This window comes from Dromaius novaehollandiae, chromosome 14, assembly GCF_036370855.1.
Source record: "Dromaius novaehollandiae isolate bDroNov1 chromosome 14, bDroNov1.hap1, whole genome shotgun sequence".
Classification (NCBI taxonomy): Eukaryota; Metazoa; Chordata; class Aves; order Casuariiformes; family Dromaiidae; genus Dromaius; species Dromaius novaehollandiae.
The window spans coordinates 20830002-20848802 of record NC_088111.1 but is presented as its reverse complement, the minus strand read 5'-3'; the positions used below and the strand labels follow the sequence as shown (position 1 = coordinate 20848802).

Genomic DNA, 18801 nt, shown 5'->3' with positions numbered 1-18801 from the left:
TCTCAGTTGAAAGCCGCCCTTGCTGGGTTTCAAGGGGAGCTGGGAGCTGCAGCGACCTCCCCTGCGGCATCAGCCCTGTGCCATGGACTTATGTCTAGGAATTTGTTAGGTGCTTTGGGCATTTGCTATCAGTGCTCTGGTGCTCTGATGCTTCTGAATGCAGCCGCCTCCGAGAGCTTGCCTGCCACAGATGTGAGATGGGCAAATAATTATCTCTTCTCCCCTGCTGCCTGCGTAGCACTCGCTGACTCTGCCGGCTTTGGCAGGCCCATTCCTGTCTGGCCCACGTGCAGAGCACGGGCTGCTTCGGGCCTGGAGTTTTTGAGCAGAAGTATTGTCCTCTTTGCAGTAACATTTTTAGCTTGCTTTCCTGAGGATTGGAGGCTTATTCTGCACAGTCCCTCCAGCTCCACCCTTCCCCAGGGCTTTTGCACGTGTATTGGACAGTTTCCTCCAAATCTGGGGAAGGGTCAGATGCCTCAGAGGTATTGCTACGGCGTTCCAGCAAAACGGCTGTGCAGAGGAGAGACAGACAAATGCAGCCTAACTCAGTGTCCAGCCCAAACCTCCTTCCTTTGTGCTGTATTTAGCACGTGAAAAGATGGATCTTGGCACATCAGGCTGTTGTGCTGTATTCTGAATATCTGAAGTGGAGAAAAATAAAGTGCTTTCCCCAGGTTCATTTGCATCTGCTCTCGGATCCTATGGCAATAGGCAGCAGAGGCACCTTGCGAGGCTGAAGAGCTTTTGATCTATTGCTCATGCAAATGTGATTCTAACATTTGGGAGGGGGAGTTACTGCTTAATGTGATCAGCCAGCATGCTGTGCGGCTTATCTGTTCATAGGGGGAATCGGGAGGTAGTTCTCAGGGAGATATATTTTGTCTGTTTTAAATGTCCAAAATGCAGGTCACTGGAACTCATATTTTTGCTGGAGCCACATCTCTATGGCTTATGAATATCAGACTAATGCTTCTGATTCTTGAAGCAGGTTCAGCTGGTACTTTACACTTCCAAATTTTTCTTTCGTCGTGCTCAATGGAGAGGTTGTCTGCGAGAATAGGAAAAAGAAAATAAAATCCAAATAACGAACAAAGCCAGACTGCCAGAGACGCTGAAAACCCGTCGGGACGGAGCTGGGCTGTAACTCCCAGCACTGCTGCTGGGTGTCGGGGAGGCCCCTGGAGCTGGCATTTTTCTGTGGTGCACAGCCACTTTCTCGTGGCCGGTTTCTCATCGCCCTGATGACTACAAGCACCATGGGTTTGGCCTCCTGTGTTGAGCAAATTGCTTCGCTGGAGCCTCTGTGAAGCTGTCTGTAGCTCCTGAATCCGTCTCTTGTCCCGGGAATTATGATTTCCCCTTGTTCCTTCCTGGGACTGTAGGTTCACAGCTGAATTTCCTAGTGCACCGCTGTTGCCAGATGTGCTGTGTGGGTGCATGTTCGCAACGGGAGGCTGGGACCGAGCTGCGTCCTGCTTGTCTGCCCCTCGAAAGAGCAGCACGTGTGTGTGTGTGTGTGTGTGTGTGTGTGTGTGTGTGTGTGTTAAATCACCTGCCTGCCTTTGCAAGAGAGATGGGCAGAGATTTACAACCTTTCAGGGTGGGAGAAAAGCTGGTGAAGCGGGCACGGGTTGTGTGATGGCATGTGGCATTGGGAAAGAAAGGAACCGTGTTGTAGTGACGGGGAGATAAACGGCGAGATGGGGAGTGACAAGGATATGAAAAGAGAGGGAGAAGAGACAGACTGGCTGAGAGAGCAGCCAGGAGAGAATTACCGAGGTGGCTGTCGCAGGCTCCGAAACATCCATCCGTCTCCGGATCAAACCACAGACGACAGCCCGTGTAATGTATGCAGGTGTGAATGGCAAAGATAAATACCGGGCACACTGGGACAATTTATAACTCCGTAGGAGAGCAAGGGGCTGCGCTGGTCAGCCTAGTGCTTCGAACCACTGCGATATTTCACAGCAAGCGGAGAGCAGATGGCAGGCAGAATTTATTGTCCTTTCAGAAAACACTAGCGCAGCCGTAACTATTCCTCCCGTTACAGAGGTTACGTGAACAGGGCGATGTCCAGGAGCTGCCTCTGTCGTGTTTAAGCTAGAGAGACGTGTTTCTGGTGTTCTCAGCTGTCCTGATGATGCCCGTGCTGGCCTGCGGAGATGGCTGAAGCAGCCTGTGCCCACAGTCAGTGTGCGCTCGAGTCCAAAGCCAGCTCTGAAAGCTAGCGTGTTAATGTGGAAAGTTTAAGGTGATCCAGCACGCTGACATTTTACAAGCTTTAAGAGCGATGTTGGCAGTGGTGGAGAAGGTCCGGTGTGAAAGCAGAGAGTAACCACGTAACGTGCTGTCGTGCGGGAAGTTTAATTGCCTTGCAGAGGAGCAGTCCATCCAAAGTTTGAGAGCTTAATTGCTGTTCCATTTTTTATCACTCTGGGTCAACACTGACACATGGCAAAAAGTATAGTTCCCCAAAGCTTGCAAACACTAGCTGAGCCCTTCCTGGGAGTAAAACGTTAAGTAGGAGAAGCGAGGGGGGAAGAGTATGGCTGTTTGCTGAGCACGGGTGATGTACTGATACGGCAGAACAGCGTGCTTCTTCAGTCTCCCCCTTTGCAAATCCTTCCTCCATCCTCCACCCAAAGCTGAAAAGCTAAATGCATCTTGGAGGTGGTGGGACACATAGGGTGACCAGTTGTGTAACGCGTGTGCAGCTGGGTAGCACGTACTAGCCTTCACCAGCAACGCTGCTCTGGTCTTGGGGGCAAGGGAGAGCCCGTTCCCTCTCTCCTAAGGCATGAAAGTGGTGAACGCTGATGTAGCAAAGAGATTTTTTTGAAGGAAAGCACTTGACAGTTGTCTTTTAAACCTATTCATTGATTTATATTTATCGAATACCTAATACAGGGCAAAAACACATTGGACTTGTAAATCATCTGCAGGACTTCTCTCCTGCTTATTGCAAGCAATCGGAGATCAACTGATGGGCAGTGTTTCAGGGATCTGAGAGAATAGTCTCTGAAGGTGTCTTAAAGTAAACAAGTAGTAGCCACAGATCCCCATGAATCTGAATCTGAAAGATGTTCATTGCTGAGAGACGGATTTTACTCTGGTTTTGATTTAAATTCTGCCATTTTGCAAGTTGGATATTAGCGCAGACTGTATGTTATAAGAGAGGATGCATATTGCATATTGCGTTTGGTCTTAACTGGGGCCTGTCCAAATAACTTTACACAAACTACTGGGAAATATCCTCTAGATTCAAAATATAATAACCATAATTAAAAACCACCTCAATTTCCCTGCAAACCCACAGTGTTTGCTCCCTCTGCTGGTTTTGCATTGCTAAGGAGCCGCCTGGATTCAGCTGTGTGCAGCCCACACGGTGGTACCTGCGAATAAAACACAGACGCTGAGGGAGGGTGAGCAAGTCGGGCGTGGAGCCGCATCAAAGGTGGTGGAGGGAACATCTGACAACCCGCTCCGTGAAAAAGAACTGAATTTCCAGCCCCTGCATTAGCATTTTGCTTCTGGGAAAGGAGCATCAAAATGCACCAACTGAAACGGCAAAAGTATTGGGGTTGGGAAGGAGGAAAATTGAGGTCCTTTGCCAACTTCCAATTTTTCTCCACTTCTCAGAGCTAGACTCTAAAAATGTACACTGCATCCTGCGATATTTAAAGTTTGTGTGAAAGAGGAAAACGCTCATTTTAAAACGCTTTAAAATAAGTGAAATGTTTTTTCACAGGTTAGACTGTTTCTTCTCTGAGGCAGAGTTGGTGGCTCACAACGTGAAATTTTAGTGGACTTTCTGGTCCGTGCTGCAGCCCAGGTTGGGCTCTCAGTGGTGACAGGTAAGCAGGGGATGATTTTGGTTACAGCCATCAGGTGTCCAACCAGCCCTGCCTTCTGGCCCTCCCTGGCAAGAGCAGCAGGAGTAAACGTGTGCTCTTGGGCTGTTCACAACCTGTTGCATCCGCTGAAACCAGAACTCGGGCACTCAGCCGCGCTGGCTGGAGAGCTGGAAGGAGTCTGCGGGCTGAACAGGCAGTCAGGATAATAAGCACTCAGACTGCACTAGGTCGAATGGCCAGGGCTCAGATGTCGTTGCTTACAGGTTCTTTGCTTTCAGCCCGTTGATTTTTCTATTCCCCAGAAAAACTACTGGAGAAGAACGAGCCTGGTGGGCAGAACAGAGCATTCGAAGTTGACACTGCCATGTGAAAAAGCAAACATTTTTGGATGGCTCATTCTTCTGAGCATGAGAATACTTGTGCTGCCAGGGCCTGGGGGAGGTGGGCACAGTTTCTGGTTGGGCAGGAATGTGTCTTTCCACAGCGTGCCTGCTCTGTCTGCCTTTCACTGGCCTTGCCTTCTCAACAACTCTGTGTAATGGTGACACTGGCCACATGTCTGCAACCCTTTCTTCTCTTCTGCTTCTAGCCAGAGTGGTCCCAGCTGCCAGAAGCTGTTCTTACTAGTCCCAGAGTGCAGAGTCTGGTATTGTTGTCATCTTGATTTCTTTCTTCTCATTTCTTGCTTTGCCAGTAAGAATGATTGTGGTTTTAGGTCCTCATATCCCAGCCTGGCCACTGCTCAGGTCAGGTGTAGATCACATCCAGTGTTTTCTCCACTGTCCGTAGAACCTCTTCACCTCTTCTTGCAGACCTTTCTTTGTGGTTCCCTTAGGTCTGCTCCCCTGCTCTTCCTCTCAGGCTCTCTCGTTGCGGCTTCCCCAGATTTCAGGCAGCACATCTGGTTGCTGCAGTCTGTTCTTTGACAACTCTGAGCTTATGATCTACAGGTTTTTGGGTCATCTTGGTCAAGGGAAGGAAAGTGCCCCATGTTCTTGAGCAAATGGTGCAGCTCTTCGAAAAATACAACGCCCAAAATGCCTGTCATTAGTTACTGGTGAATGTCAACAGAGAAAGTACTTTGACAGCCCAAGGCTTAAATGCTTTAGCATACTTTCCCTGCGAGTAAATTCACGCATAGAGATGCTTGTGCCTGAATAGGACCCTTCTGGACACCACTGTGGCTTCATATAGACTCAAGGATCTGGCAAGTGGACTCAGATGCAGAACTGGGAGCAAATTACCATAGTGACTATCTATAGGTGGCATTGTGTGTGCTGGATGCCATGAGCTGGATGCTGTGAAGCTTGCCACCCTTACCAGGTCCACCTGCGTGGGGACGCAGAGAAAAAATCAGCAGTGTGCTGTAGAGCTAGCCTTTTCCGTTAGAAACTACGCGGCACCAAGGGACGCGCTGTGCTCAGGATGTGGGGTGGGTGTTGAGCGGTGGGGTGTGAGTGCAGTAGCAGTTGTGTGCTGCAAGAGGTCTCTCCAGTACTGTGCTTCTGCACACCGGTACTTGAAGCTAAGCAGCAGCAACTTGGGCTGTTTGAACTTTTCTTCCTCCCATCTCTGGAGAAAGGGCTTTGTTTTATCCATCCTTTCTGTCACCAGCACGGTCTGAATTCTCCCCAGCATTCAAATCCTCATGCTCTCCTCCTCACAACTGAGAGCCTGGGGAAAACTTGGAGCTCTGGAGTACTGGGCAGTCACTTTGAACGGAGCAAGGAAGGACTGGGAGGCCAGTGGTCACATTTGGCCTTTAATCATAAAAGAGCATTGTCTGGTCTCTGTAGGTCTGTGCTGGCTCGTCTTTCTGCTCTTCCCCGAAGCTGTACCTGGAGTAGAGGCTTGGCCCCTTTACTGCCATCTGCTTTCCAAAACGAGCAATTAAGGTGGAGAACATGCCAACACGTCCCCGGATCTTGTCTAGAGCAGGCTCATCCCACTGCCTCCCCTGCAGCCAGCTTGTGCTCTGTGCAGCAGGCACTCGGTTCCCAGCTTTTAATTTAGCATTTGCTGTCTGCTTACCTTTGTTGAGCCTCAACTAGGAAGCAAGCGACAGTGGGGGATGTTGTTACAGACCTGAAATTATATCTGAAGGGAGCTTTTTCTGGTGAAGATGGGCTTACCTGTCCCTTGTGCATATGCAGTGTGCAGCTTCCATGGGAGCTTGGCGCAGAGCGGTTCTTCAGCCCTGGCCTTTCCCCCTGCGCAAGCAGCTTCCCTCTGCCGGTGTGGTATGGCAAGATGGCTATAGCTCTGCTTCACAGACGTCTCTGGCAACTGGCATGCATGGGGAAGATGACATTTCTAATTTGTGTTGCCATGCATGTCTCCTTCCCCGCTCTGTGCATATTCATCTGGGTGCCTACCACCCAGGCACATGGGACCGCACCAGCCAGCCCGAGATCTCTTAATGTGCAGACTGGAGCTGGTTCAGCTCCTTGGGCACAGATGAGAGCAGAGGGCAGTGGGTCTGGTGGGGACATATCTCCAGCCTGCTGCAAGGGGGGCTGGGGAGAGGAGAGCTCTCTGCCATCCCTGGTGTGCTAGGCAGGCTCTCTGTGGGCTCTCTGGCTTGCCAAAAGACCTGCGTGATGTCTGAAACCTCCCAAGGAGCACGGGGAAATGGAGGTTTGGAGAAAGAGCTGGCCATAATCTCAAAAAGGATGTCGGAGGCTGAAGGTTAAGCAGAGTATTTGGGGTGGGAATGAGATGAAGTCTGGGGTCGGGTGTCCCCGAGCTTTGACGGCAACAACAGCCTTGCTGGTGTTTGGGAGGATGGAAAAAGAAAGGACCCTGAAACCTAAGAGCTGTTTTGGTATTTACTTTGGTTCTGTTTTTGCTCCAAGAATAGAAACAAAGTCGATGGATTTGCATCACCAGGAGCAACTTGAGGAGGGAAGAGGAAGTGGTGGGGCCTCAGTAGTGGCCAGGAATGTGTTGGCAAGAGGAGCGCCCTGATGACAGGGGAGGCAGTTTGACTGAGGGGTTAGCATTTTGTTCATCTCACTTCATCACCCTTGTATTTTATTTTGTTAAAGGCTAGATTGAAGGCTTCAGAAAGAAAAGCCCATCTCTACAGGGGAGTCTTTCCAGAGGCAGAAATAGCTCAGGCTTCAACAGAGAGTAAGGTGTCCCTGGAGGCTGCCCCAATTTTGTAGTCAGGTCTTGATCTCCTGGAAAGAAAAGGAGATTTATCTCTTTCTGTGCTGACCTGACACTCGCTATTTAGATGTCTTTGCCTATCACTTGTGGAAAGTTGTTTTTCCTCCTTGCTGCTTCAGTGATATCTCCGGCCAGAGCCTAATCGCAGCAGAAGACTAGGAATAGCTGCAAAGCGGAGGTGGCCGAGTGGCTGTGTTACAGTGGTCTACAACTGTGAGACCTGCAGCCTTGCCGAGATTGCTGCCTTGTAGGAGGAGGGGTGGGGACGGAAGCTGTGGGTTTAGGAATGGTGTGGTGCATGGTTGTGCGTGGAACTCTTGATGCCTCATTCCATGGCAAGGAATACGCTTGCCACCGGTCTTCTGAATCTGTCCTTGCTGAAGCCTCCAAGCAGTCCAGGAACACGTGTACTAGGACCTAGGTTATGGCTGACTGAGTGGCAGGGAGTTGAAAGCCAGAATTATGCTGTTGAGAGGGTGAGATTTTTCACCTGTTTTCTTTGGCTATTACAGAGATGGTCTTCCAAGGTAAAGAGAACAGCTTTTCCGATGCTACCAACATGACAATGTTCAACTTCTGGGTCTTCATTCATCCAGACAGTAGAAATATCCTACCTCATGAATGCTTTCAGATCTCTTAAACTTTTGGACTCTTATCAAAAATGAAAGCTGCTGTTCTGGAATGACCCTCTGTGTGCTCAAATTCCCCATGGCTTCGTGGGGTCTTGACACTGTTGACTAGGCTCCTATGTCTCCTGGGGAAGAGAGGGAGGAATCTGCGTGCTGAGGGGACAAGGTAGTAAGCTTCATTTCGGGACTCTGGTATGGCCATGCTGGACCTAGACCCTTGTTCAGCTACTCCTGTTTTCAACTGTAGCAGTAACTGCACTGCTTTTGAATAGCTGGTCTCTCAATTTTTATGGGTGGTTTCTTTTTTCAGGCTTGACAGTCAAGTGCAAATCCGGTGAAATCAGCTGTTTCGTTTCATTTTTTGTTCAAACCAAAACCATTGTTTACTGTTCCTTGTGGTCATTTAAGGTACCTCCAGTACCTTGAGCATCCGCAGCATCAGCTCAAGAGCAATAGAATGTGAGGTGGCAGCTCAGGTGGTAGGATAGAGCGTTGGCTGCCAAAATGAAGGAAAATAGAGTCCTTGTGCCTGATGCTGGTTTGAGAGGGGATTCATTTTGACTGTAGACCTTTGCTTGGGGTAATAGAGCACCAAGTCCTTTGCACTGCTGTGTTGCAGCGATTAAGACTCATGATGCTCCAGCAGGAATGCACAAAACCACAGAACTTCCCTGGGAGACTTTCTATCGTCAGTCCCATTTTCACAGATGGGGAAAACTTAAGGTAGGAAGCAAGAGCAGCATTAGAGACATCTACTAGAAGTTAAGACAAATCCAGCCTTTTTCCAGACCTCTGGCTAACCTTATGTGGAGTATACCCCAAACATAGCCCATATGTTTGGTTCTGGTTTGCCATTGCCAAGTGCCTCATTGAGATGATATTAATTGATATGGCCTTCCTAATTTTTTTTTTTTTTTTTTTTTTTACATTGAGCTTGTGAAGAGGCACCTTTTCAGGTACGTGCAGGCCTTTCCACTATTTCTTCTGTCTTCTCCCTGAGAGGTGGCAGCACAAAGACCCATTTGAGTTGAATACATGTTGCCTGGTAAATCGGCAAGCTGTCTCCTCATCTCAGGAGCCGAGGGTGAAACTGCAAGCCTTCAACTCAACTAGTGCTGATGAGTGTATTAAGTAACTGGAGGATCTTTGGACATTGCCTATTAAAAGTCCACCTCACTTCTGTTCAAAATGATATAACCTAGTTCAAGCTGACTGCAGTTGAGCACTAGATAGGCAGAGGTGCACTTCGTTTTAGTGAGTATTTTTATTTGTGCATGTTCTCCTGAGGCTTTTAAACTGATGTAATACTTAGAGGGTAAAACTGTTTTTACATCCTGACACAATATAGCAGAGCATAATGTGTTTCTTTCCCAAGTTACACGTGACCATACCCCGTAGGCATGTGTATAATTGAGCTGAACCTGCGGTGATGCCTGACTTCCCTCCAAGGAGGTGTCTGTCCAGCCATGTATATGAGCAGGGATCCTGCTTCTAGGTACACTTTTATTACTCGTATGTGGTAACTGGGAATGCTGAGCTCTGGCCATCTGTCTGTTTGGGCTAGATTTTCATGGGAATCTTTTAAAATCGTAGAGTAGTGAAATAGATATGCACAGACATGTATGCCCATGGGGTATTGGTGGCCCTGTTCGTTTTTGTTGGTTGCTTTCAGTTTTAGAAGGGCAAGCGCCTGCTTCTCAGCTCCATGGCACTTGAAACAGCGACGTGCACAGCTTTGCTGTCGGGCTTCCCTCGCGGAGCCTGGGAGCTCTCCTCTTTCTTGAAGCTTGGTGAGAAGAGTGGGCAAGTCGTCGTCCCTCCTGGGTGAGCAGCTGCGGGCTCGGGGAGCAGAGGAGATTGAGATTTTTGACTGGATGTTGTGTTTTGAGTCTGGAGGATATTTTGCAGTAGCGCGTAGAAAGCCTGGCTGGCGTTTTTGTTTCCTGCTGGGAAGCGGCTGCCGTTGGGTTTGGTTTGCACTCCTCGCCTTGGGTGTGTGCAACAAACACAGCGCTCGCGTTTCCAAGGCTAGATGACACACAGCAGCACCTTCCTGGTGAGAGCAGTCAGGAAGCTGCAAGAGCAACCAGGAGCTTCCAGTGCTCTGTGAACACCATACTGGGGTAGAAAATTGATGACAAAGCCAAGAAGAGGCAGATTTTCATCCTGGGAAGGAAACGAGTGAGTAGCTTTCTGTCATGGAGTGAGTGGCAGGCCCCTGCAAAGGGGCCCAGGAGTTTCCTGGGGCAGAAAGAAGCCCGTGAGAGAGGAGAGGAGGGTGATGCGGCCGCGTGTGTCCCTCAGGAGGCCTGGCACCTGGAGCAGCAAGCCGGAAAGCGACTCCTTCCGCAGCAGTCGAGGCAGAGGGGATGCGGTAACATCCTCCTCTGCTGCTGCAGGCCGCGGTACCTGTCCGCCTCGGCCGGCCACGCCGCTGCCCCTGCGGTGCCCAGGCGGGTGGGAGGGGCGAGCTGAGCGGGAGGTGGAGAGGGTGAGGCTCCGGTTCATTTTGCAACACGGGCGGTTCAGATTCGCAGCTGCCATAGATGGGCCTGGGGCCCTGGCAGGCTGCGGAGCTGGTGCAGCTCGCAGTCCGCTCTCAATATTTTTAATTACCCTGCATTTGGAGACCTTTTGTAAACAAACCAGCTACAAGCTGCCTCTTTTTTTCTCTTGCCAAGGCCCGCGCAGAGAATATTTAGATCAGCAGCAAAAGCAAATAGTCTTGGTCTAGAGACATGAGGGGGTTTTATTTTGCAGGTTCTTTTTACGAAGGCGAGATCTCTCTCTATTCCTGGTTTTGTTGAGTGGCCCTCATGACACGCAGCTCGTTCCCGGTTGAGGTACGGATGTGTCCCCTTCTGCAGGGCCATCTAACGCCCCCAGGAGCATTGCTCTCCCCCCCGCCCGCCCGCCGAAAAAGTTATTGTGCCTAGAAAGCGGAGCAGTGCCGCTGGAATGTTAATTGGGGAAGTGAATAACCAAGGCTACCCTCCACCTAACCTTCCCCAACCCCCTCTGAAGGAGCAAATTGAATTTATTTAGTCATTGGAGGTCCCCTGCCTCCCCTCCCCCGGGCAGGACTGAAGTGCCCATTGTACCGCGCCACGTTGGGATTTGCCGCCAGTTGTTTAAGGGATTTTTTTTTCTTTTTAGGAAAGGCGATTTGAAAGGTGGGGGGGGGGGGGGACCCTTTCCCTCTGTTGCTGCAGGGTGAGGAGATGAGTTCTGGCGCGTAAAGGCAGGCAGAGGAATGAGTCTGTCAGCGTTTCCATCCCCCTCACCCCGAGGTCCGGGCTTCGCGTTGGATTGTGCGGGAGGAGAGGGGCACGTTCTGCATCCTCTCCTTTCAGGCGCCCTGACGAGACGGGAGCGGGATCGCCAGGCTGTGTGTACAGTGGGAGAGTAAAACCTCATGCGTACCTCGGCCCATGTGCGGGGTGCCGATTCCTTGCCGCTTCTGGTGCCCGTACTGCTGGAGACTTTGTCCCCTTCCCACCGCTACCTGGGTCCACCCAGGCAGCACGTGGTGCCAGTGGAAACGAAGGCGGTGGTGGGACTCATGTCTCCGTGCCAGGGCCGGGTGAAGCTAATCCTGCCTTGGGGCTTATGCTGGGGGGGAACAGCTGGAGTTAAATTTTCCTAGTGAGGGGGAGAGGCTTTGAGGTGTCCCTGTGGGCAAAGCAGCTGGATCATCTGGGAAAAACCTGCTAATGCCACTGCAGCTGGCCCTGAAGGACTGGGGTTTGACGTCTGTTTCTCAGTTGGGGCATCAGGTACTGCTCTGACACCCTCTCCCAGCTTCAAGCTGTGTTTTTATGGCTGAAATTGTGATTCCCACAGATGTGCACAGCTGGCCTGGGAATTGAGAGCCTTCCCTATTTGTGTGGCTGGGCTCCGGGCAAAGACAGATGGCTATGACGTGGGAAGAGAGCTTCCCTAATCTGAGTTCGGGCAGGCCAGACAATATAAAGACTGAAGGTTTCAAGGGCTCAGGTTTGCCCCAAGACTGGACGATGGGCAGGTCCATGCAAAGATTACTATTTTTGTTTTTCTGGTCACTGGCCTTTGGATTTACCAGTTGAAACCACTGAATTTGTTTTGGGGGTGGTTGTAGGAATGCCAAGTCTTAGTGTCCTGGGTGATTTCAGGCCTATTCTGATAATGCCATAAATGTCCCAGGTATTAGCACAAACTTGACTTGAATTCTTAACCCGTTGCTGTGTCAGACCACCAAGAGTGCAAACACTTTGTTTAAATTACAAAAACGAAATTAAAATGAAGTGAATGAGACCAACTGATGGAGTATCTTTTGGTGCTGTTTATTTTGATATCAGGTTTGTCTACATGGTCCTCACATCTTCAATTCTCAATTCACTGCAAGCTGCTATGGCTTGCTGTTTGTCAGGTAATGGTACAGAAGTCACTAGGGACAGGTTACACAGACGAAAGGGGGTGTCAGGCATTTCAGTAAGGTGCCTCTGCTAAAATGACCAGTGCTGACGTGCTTATGAAAATCCTTAAGGTTTCAGAGTTGGCACTGGTTGAGATGGAGGTGAAAGCTTATGCCTGTCTGGTTCCTTGCAGAATCAGAAATAGGATTTGGGGTTTTTTTTCCCTTATGTATCCTAGTTTTTATTGTTAGGATTCTGTGTTTAGTGTCACCTACGTGTTATAAGGTTGGTCTTGGACTCTGTCCTAATGTTTGGAGGGAGCCTTGTGTAATAGCTTTGGGGTGGGGGTAGAAGCAAGGGAATGGTATGTCTCTGGTGGGTTGGACTCTGGGATGCTGGTGGTGCTTCCCAGAGTTGGGTTGGGGAGAGGTTGACCAGCAGCCAGGTTGCTCTCTGTCTGGGCTCTTAATCTTAAGTTCAAATATCCCTTTGCCATCCCTCCTCCTTGTGGGGTGTTTTATGAGGGATTCTGCAGAAAGGAGAAGCTGATGTGGGAAAATTTGCAAGTCTGAGAGCTCACTTGAAACTCTCCAAACTATTGGTACCCCTTTTCTTCCATGTGCCAGCCTGCCTGGAGAAGGGAAGGCTGTGGTGCTGGGGAAACTCCATGCCTCTAGACTTTTTGGTATCGGGTGGTGGAATTCATTAGGTTTAGTTCTCTGGCTTGGGTCTGGAATTTAGTTTTGGTATTTGGTGGGGAAATTGGCAGGACCACTTGGTCTGTGTGTTAGTTTAGCTGTTCCCTCTGTCCCCTCACCCCTTCTCCAGGTAGGAGGAGTGTTACTGTGTGTTGCCCTGGATGCAGCTGGTCTTGCTGCCCCAGTAGTTTCCCAGGACACGCTCTGTGAGCCTGGGGATGCAGCACAGTGGCGGGAGATGCACACTCAATGGCCACGCTGGTGGCTCAGGTTGCCCAGCACCTGCTGCTCTTGCTTCCAGTGTTAGGTCCTTCAAGTGAGAAGAGCAGCGCCTAGGAAGATGCGAAGGGTATGTTTTGGGGTGAGGTTTCTTTGCACAATGAGATCCAAAGGGGGATTTTTAGGCCTATATCTCCTGTGGGAATGTGGACCGCTGTCTGTCTTGCTTTGCTTTGAAGGTTAAGTTTTCTGTAGCAGTAATTTGCCTTTCAACTCCTCCTGGTCCCTGGCGCATGGAGCTGTCTCATTAGCAGCCATTTGCTGGCAGGGCAAGGCAGCAGAAAATGAGCATGATGCTGCTCTGACATTCCTGTGAGTGACGGCAATTAGTGGGATCGGTTACCCTCTTCCAGTAAGGTGCCTTTATAAGAGGAGGTGTGCAGTACCTGGGCCATGCATTTAGCTGAAAACCCCAACCGGGCCAAGGCAGAGTTTTGCACTGGGAAGTGTCTGGGTGAGAACACTTGAAGCTCTCTCACATGTCATTTCTTGCAGCCTCTGCAGAGGTTTCCCTGGCGCCGCGCCCCATTTCTCTCCACATCTGCCTTGTCAAAGCGGTAGGGAAGAACTTGCTCCTGTCAGCAGGGAGGACTGTAGTCGGGTAGGGTTATTTTAATTACGCCAGAGTCTAGGCATCTTTTTCAAGCACAGCAAAATTTCCGACTGACTCGCCCCGTGGAAGAGCGGATCCCTTTCCAGTGGCCTAGCTGGAGTGTGGGGTGCAGAGACCGTCCCTTCTGAAGCCGGATTTAGATGCCTTGCTTAGGGTGCAGAGGATTGCACTGCGGCAAGGTCAAAGGGAAGGGAAGTCAGATGGAAGTCCCCCTCTACAGGAGGATGGTTTGGGCTTTGAAACCTTACGTGGAGGTGTTTCTTATGAGGCAGGAAGGTGTGGCGGGGACTGGCTGCTGGAGCTGTGGCTGTCGTCGCAGACATCCGTCTCCTGGCTGCCGAGAGACTGCTCGTCATCTGTGGGTGAGCTGGCATCCTCAGCACGTGGCCTGTCACCAGAGAGGACAGGTGGTGGGCAAGGCAGGGCTGCAACGTGCCTCCCGGAGCTGGCTCTAGGAGAGAGAATAGCCACTTTTTCACCCATTTCACTGATGGCCCTGAGGACAGAGGAGTGCAGACCAGACTGCAGGAGCAGGGTGGAAGTCAGGATGATGAGAACAAGTGCACTGCAACGCCTGTGGTCCTCCCAGCACCTTGCCTGGGACACTGCTGCTGTGGGCCTGTTCCTCAGTGGAGTGGGAGCCCAATGTTCCCTCACCTTGGCTGGCAGCAAGGGAGAGTGCTGGACACGTGGCAGAAAGTCTAAGAGATCTCTCGTGTCCTGGAGATGTTTGGGCCTGATGGTCCTGCGTGACTTTGTTCAGCTTTGGGAACGTAGCCCACAGCTTTAAAAAGAAATTCAAAACTCTGACTTGGGTCTTGGTTGTCACTGGGTGATCAGCTGTCTGCTGTGATGCTCTGCAAGGTCTTGGCCCCTTGGAAAACAAATTAATCCTATGTTGTCTGCTGAATTTTGGCAAGCAGGTGAGGTGCAGGGCAGCAGCTCCCAGGAGCAGGAGGTGATTTGTGACTGAGCTGATGCTTAGTCGCACCTTGTGCTCGTTTCCTGCCTTTTTCTTAGGAGAAATAAAATAATCTCTTCTGCAAAGCAGCTCTCTAGCAAGCTCTGGGTAGCTCCCGTTTCCTTTCCCAGCTGTCTCTTCCAAGTGACGTGCTGTGCTTTGCACTCTTCTGTATCGTTTGCTGCTTCCCCATGCTCTGTTGCGTGCCAGCTTTGTAGTGTTTTAATGCAAAGTTAATCTTGGGGCAGGAAGATGTAGAAGGAGGCAAGTGTTGGATATTTGGGAAGTGACACCAAGCTTCCCTGGCAGCATCATCGTCTTCTCTTGTATTCAGAACCCTGTTGTGATGGGTTTTGTATTTAATGTTAAGTATAACTGCATTAGTGCCAGCATGTTAACTTGCGCTCCTCTTTGGTGAGTGTCTGCGTTCTGTGAACCTCCAGGTACCTTGCTGTGCCCTGCCCAGCTCTTAGGTGGAAGTGAACAATTCCCCATCATCTCATGCATTTGTTCTAAATGGATGCAAATCCTGTTTTCCTTCCTGATTACCTGATCAGGTTGTCTCAGCTGCTTCAGCTTGCCTTCAGCTTCTCATCTCCACCAGCTGTTGCTTCTGCTGTCCCTTCCTTGTTTCTCCTCCTCCTTTTCTGGCCTTTTGGTGTCCACCAAGCAGCTGGTGTTTCTCACTCAGTAATGTCCTTTGGAGAAGGAGGGCAAAGTATGGGCAGGCAACCCCACATCTGGGAATAAGCAGAAAATGCTTTTTTGGATTGCCTGGATGCAGGAGGACATGGCAGATTGTGGCTCTATCCCATCCTCTCTCATTTCCTTCCAGTGCAAAGAGCAGAGCAGCAGCAAAACCAAACTTAATTCTGGGTCTCCCCGTTGGATTTGGAGTCTCTTTTCTTGTTTATTTGTTGCTGATTTGTATATTCACGATTAAACCTGCAGCTGTCTAGTACCTGGAGGATTTAGAATGAATTAGAATGAAAAGAAACATGATCTTTATAAATAATCATTATTCCCTCTACTTAGTGTTCATTGTCCTTCAAAGGTTCTCCATGTGATGCAGGTTTGCTATACTGTCATGCCAGGACTGCAAGGGAGATAGCTGAATCTTGCAGTCCTCTGTTTCCAAAGCAGACGTGGGTGTGATGATGTGGGAGGAAGGGGCAGTGTTGTTAAATGCTCTGATATTTTTTAATGGTGTCAAAGTCTGCCATTTAAATAGGAACTTTCATGCTAGAGAAATATTGAAAAGGGAAAATGGGTGTGAAAATCAATGCTGTGAGCCTGTGAGTTCTTCTGCAGTGTCCGTGTTGCAGTTTGTGTTGATCTGTCATTTGAAGCTTTCCATCCTGCTCCATGGTCCTGCTTCCCTTCCTGCCTGATATGACAGCAAAGTCTTAATCCTCTGCTGATGGCATCAGTGTGTTGTCACAGAAATGGCCATCCTGCTGAGCAGGTGCTTCTCCTCTGACTTGTGCCAGGCTTGGCCCAGTGTGCCAGGCTTGGCACATGTGCCTGCTCCAGAGAGCTGTTGGTGAAGCCTGGCTGTTCCTGGTGGCATGTGGCATTGCTTCTTGCTGGGTTGGAGTGCCGTCATGGCTGCAGGTTAAGTGCCCTGCAGTGGTGGGTGTCTAGGACATGGGTGATGTCAGCAGTGTCTCCCTATAGCACGTTACAGTTGTGGCTTTAGCCTTTTATTGCATATCTTAAGTTCATCAGTCCTGAGGAATGAGGAGCCTGGACGTTCTATGGGCTGAACGTCCCTTCCCTAGCTGTCGTGGTCCTGGCTTCCACAATCCAAGCGGTTCTACCCAGCTTGTGGTCCTGAGAATTGTGTCCTACATCCACAGTAGTGTGGTCCTAACAGACAGTTCTTTTGGCAATGGTCCCATAATTCATGGTGAAACTTTCTGAAGAAGTGACTGGAACTTTTACTCCTGACCTCCCTGGAGTCTAAGGGATTAGTGTGAGATGTGAGTTTGCCCATCCACCTAACCAAAATTGCCTGTCCTTCTCCAGAGCTTCTCCTTCAGGCCCTGTGCTGGTTTCTTCTTGAAGATGGGGTCTGGAACAGCTGCTCAGGTCTCCTTCCTTGTGTAGCAAGAAGGGCATCGTTGGGAGTCATGGCGAAGCGTGGGAGGCAGCCGTGGTAACATAACGAGGATGTGCCATGGATCCAAGGTTGTGCTGCTGCATCTGGGAAGTCTGCATTGCTAGGGAGGAGTATGAACAACCTCCAGGAAGCAGCGGAGTGGGAATTGGGGTGGGTTCAAGCTTAACATAAAAAAGGCAATGAACAAAGCCGTAAGTATTTAAACAAGGTGTTCCCTTGAACTCAGACTTATATAAGTGATGACTTCCCGCTGGTCCAGAGTACAGCCATGGACTAATTGGAGATCGGAGTGATGAGTGCTCTGGCAAACCGCAGCAGCTCTCTACCCTCAGGAAGGATGGAGGCTCCTCTGTGAGGAGAGGAAGAGGGGTCTGGCTCTACCAGCTGCAAATGTTCATCTTCACGCTGTAGACTAAGGGCAGTCAGGCTGCAATCAGTTTCTCAGAAGGGTGATTGGTTGCTGTGATGTTATTGGATGCTTTCCGTAAGCAGGAGCTCTGAACCTGCTTGTAACTCTATGAAAAAGCTCATGAGAAAAGCTTGGTGGGTGTGTGGTGGTGGTGGGATTCCCATGGGTCCCATTCTTTAAGAATCGGTGTATCCTGGGAGGCCTTCAGGATGAGGCTTAACATTCTTGTGCTGCCGTGGTGGTGGCAGGAAGCTCTTGGGCAGATCATGCAGGAGTTAGGTGGTCAATCCAGAGGCCAGGCTTCTGGGCTAGGGCAGTTCTTTGGAAAATAACAGGAGATAAGGGACACTGTTATGGCACTGGCAAGCAGCAGATCATTGGTAGTTTCAGAGATGTATCTAATGGCTGCTTTCTATTTTTTTTGAAGGGAAAGCTTTGCAATTATATGAGCGAATGTGGTGATTCTGTTCTTTCTATCTCCCTGAGGAGTTGGTGGGATTGAACATTGCTCCTTTTCTATGCTGATTCCTGAGCAGGGAAATTGCTTGGGAGTCTGCTGTAGCGGGAGGTCGAGGGGTCCTGGAATTCCATTTAGCAAGGCTTACGTGCCAGGCAAGAGGAGCTTCCTCCTAATCTCTACCTCGCTGTCCAAGGATCTGGTGTCATGCAGCTGTGCCCTCTGCGGAACCCAGGACTGACTGGAAGGAGAATCAGTGTTGCTAGAGGAGCAGCTTGGTAGCATGTAAGGCACCCAAGCTGCTTCTCTGCAGCCTGCAGAACTAGGGAGGCACCAAAGGTTGGAAAGATTGATTAGTTAAAATTGTTGCATGTAAGAATCCTTCCGGGAGCATGTTTTCTTGCATTTTGCATCAGAGAAGTATTTGCTCTTGAGCTACTTCCTTAATTGTGTTTTTCAGAAAGACTTGCATTGCATGAATCATCATTTATTTGAAGGTGGGTGCTCAACTCTTTAGGTTAATGCTGAGGGTGCCACATCGCAAACTGGTTGTACATTTCAGATGGCATTTTGTATTAAATATAATATTTAATCATATCGATTGAAGGCTTCAATCCAACAGTGTGCTGATAATTCCTTAATGTCTTCTGAAATTCAGCATGTCTCAAAAGACTCTCTGGTCTACCCAGGCCTCAGTGTAGCAAAACACTACAGCAGATTATCACAAGTGGGATGTAAGCATATGTTTAAATATGCTGCTGAGTCTCAGCCTTTGACTGAAGGCTTTCTGGGGCAGTGTCTGCTTACACTCTGCCTTGTAGAGGACAGGATGCTTGGTAGACGCTTCATAAATAATGCTACATCCCTGCAAACAGATCAGTGGCTCCAATGATTCATTTCCTAAGAAAAATTCCATTTGCCTGATCTGATTATAAAGCAAAAATGAACTTGATCTTATGGAAAAGTTGAAAATTGTGTAATAGGTAGAACAACCTGGAAAGTGGGCTTATTTCTGTGTTTGTAATTGAAAAGACAAATAGAGTATGGTTTTGCATTCATCCACCTGATTTAAATGAAGCCATAAAATGTCAACATTTCCCGGTAAAAATTATGATAAAGTAGCAGCTAAGGTCTCGGCAGCAAAAGATAGTCTTTGAATTAGATGCAGGGCAGGCATTTTGGCAAGAAAAGGTGAGATGAGTAAGCCTCCA

The 18801-nt window shown here is 49.5% G+C and overlaps 1 protein-coding gene across 3 annotated transcripts in view; it reads left to right on the top strand.

Moving 5' to 3' along the window:
- Positions 1–18801, top strand: part of LOC112983393 (ankyrin repeat and fibronectin type-III domain-containing protein 1-like) — a 311760-nt gene that overhangs the window by 95832 nt on the left and 197127 nt on the right. The gene's annotated exons all lie outside the window — the stretch shown is intronic.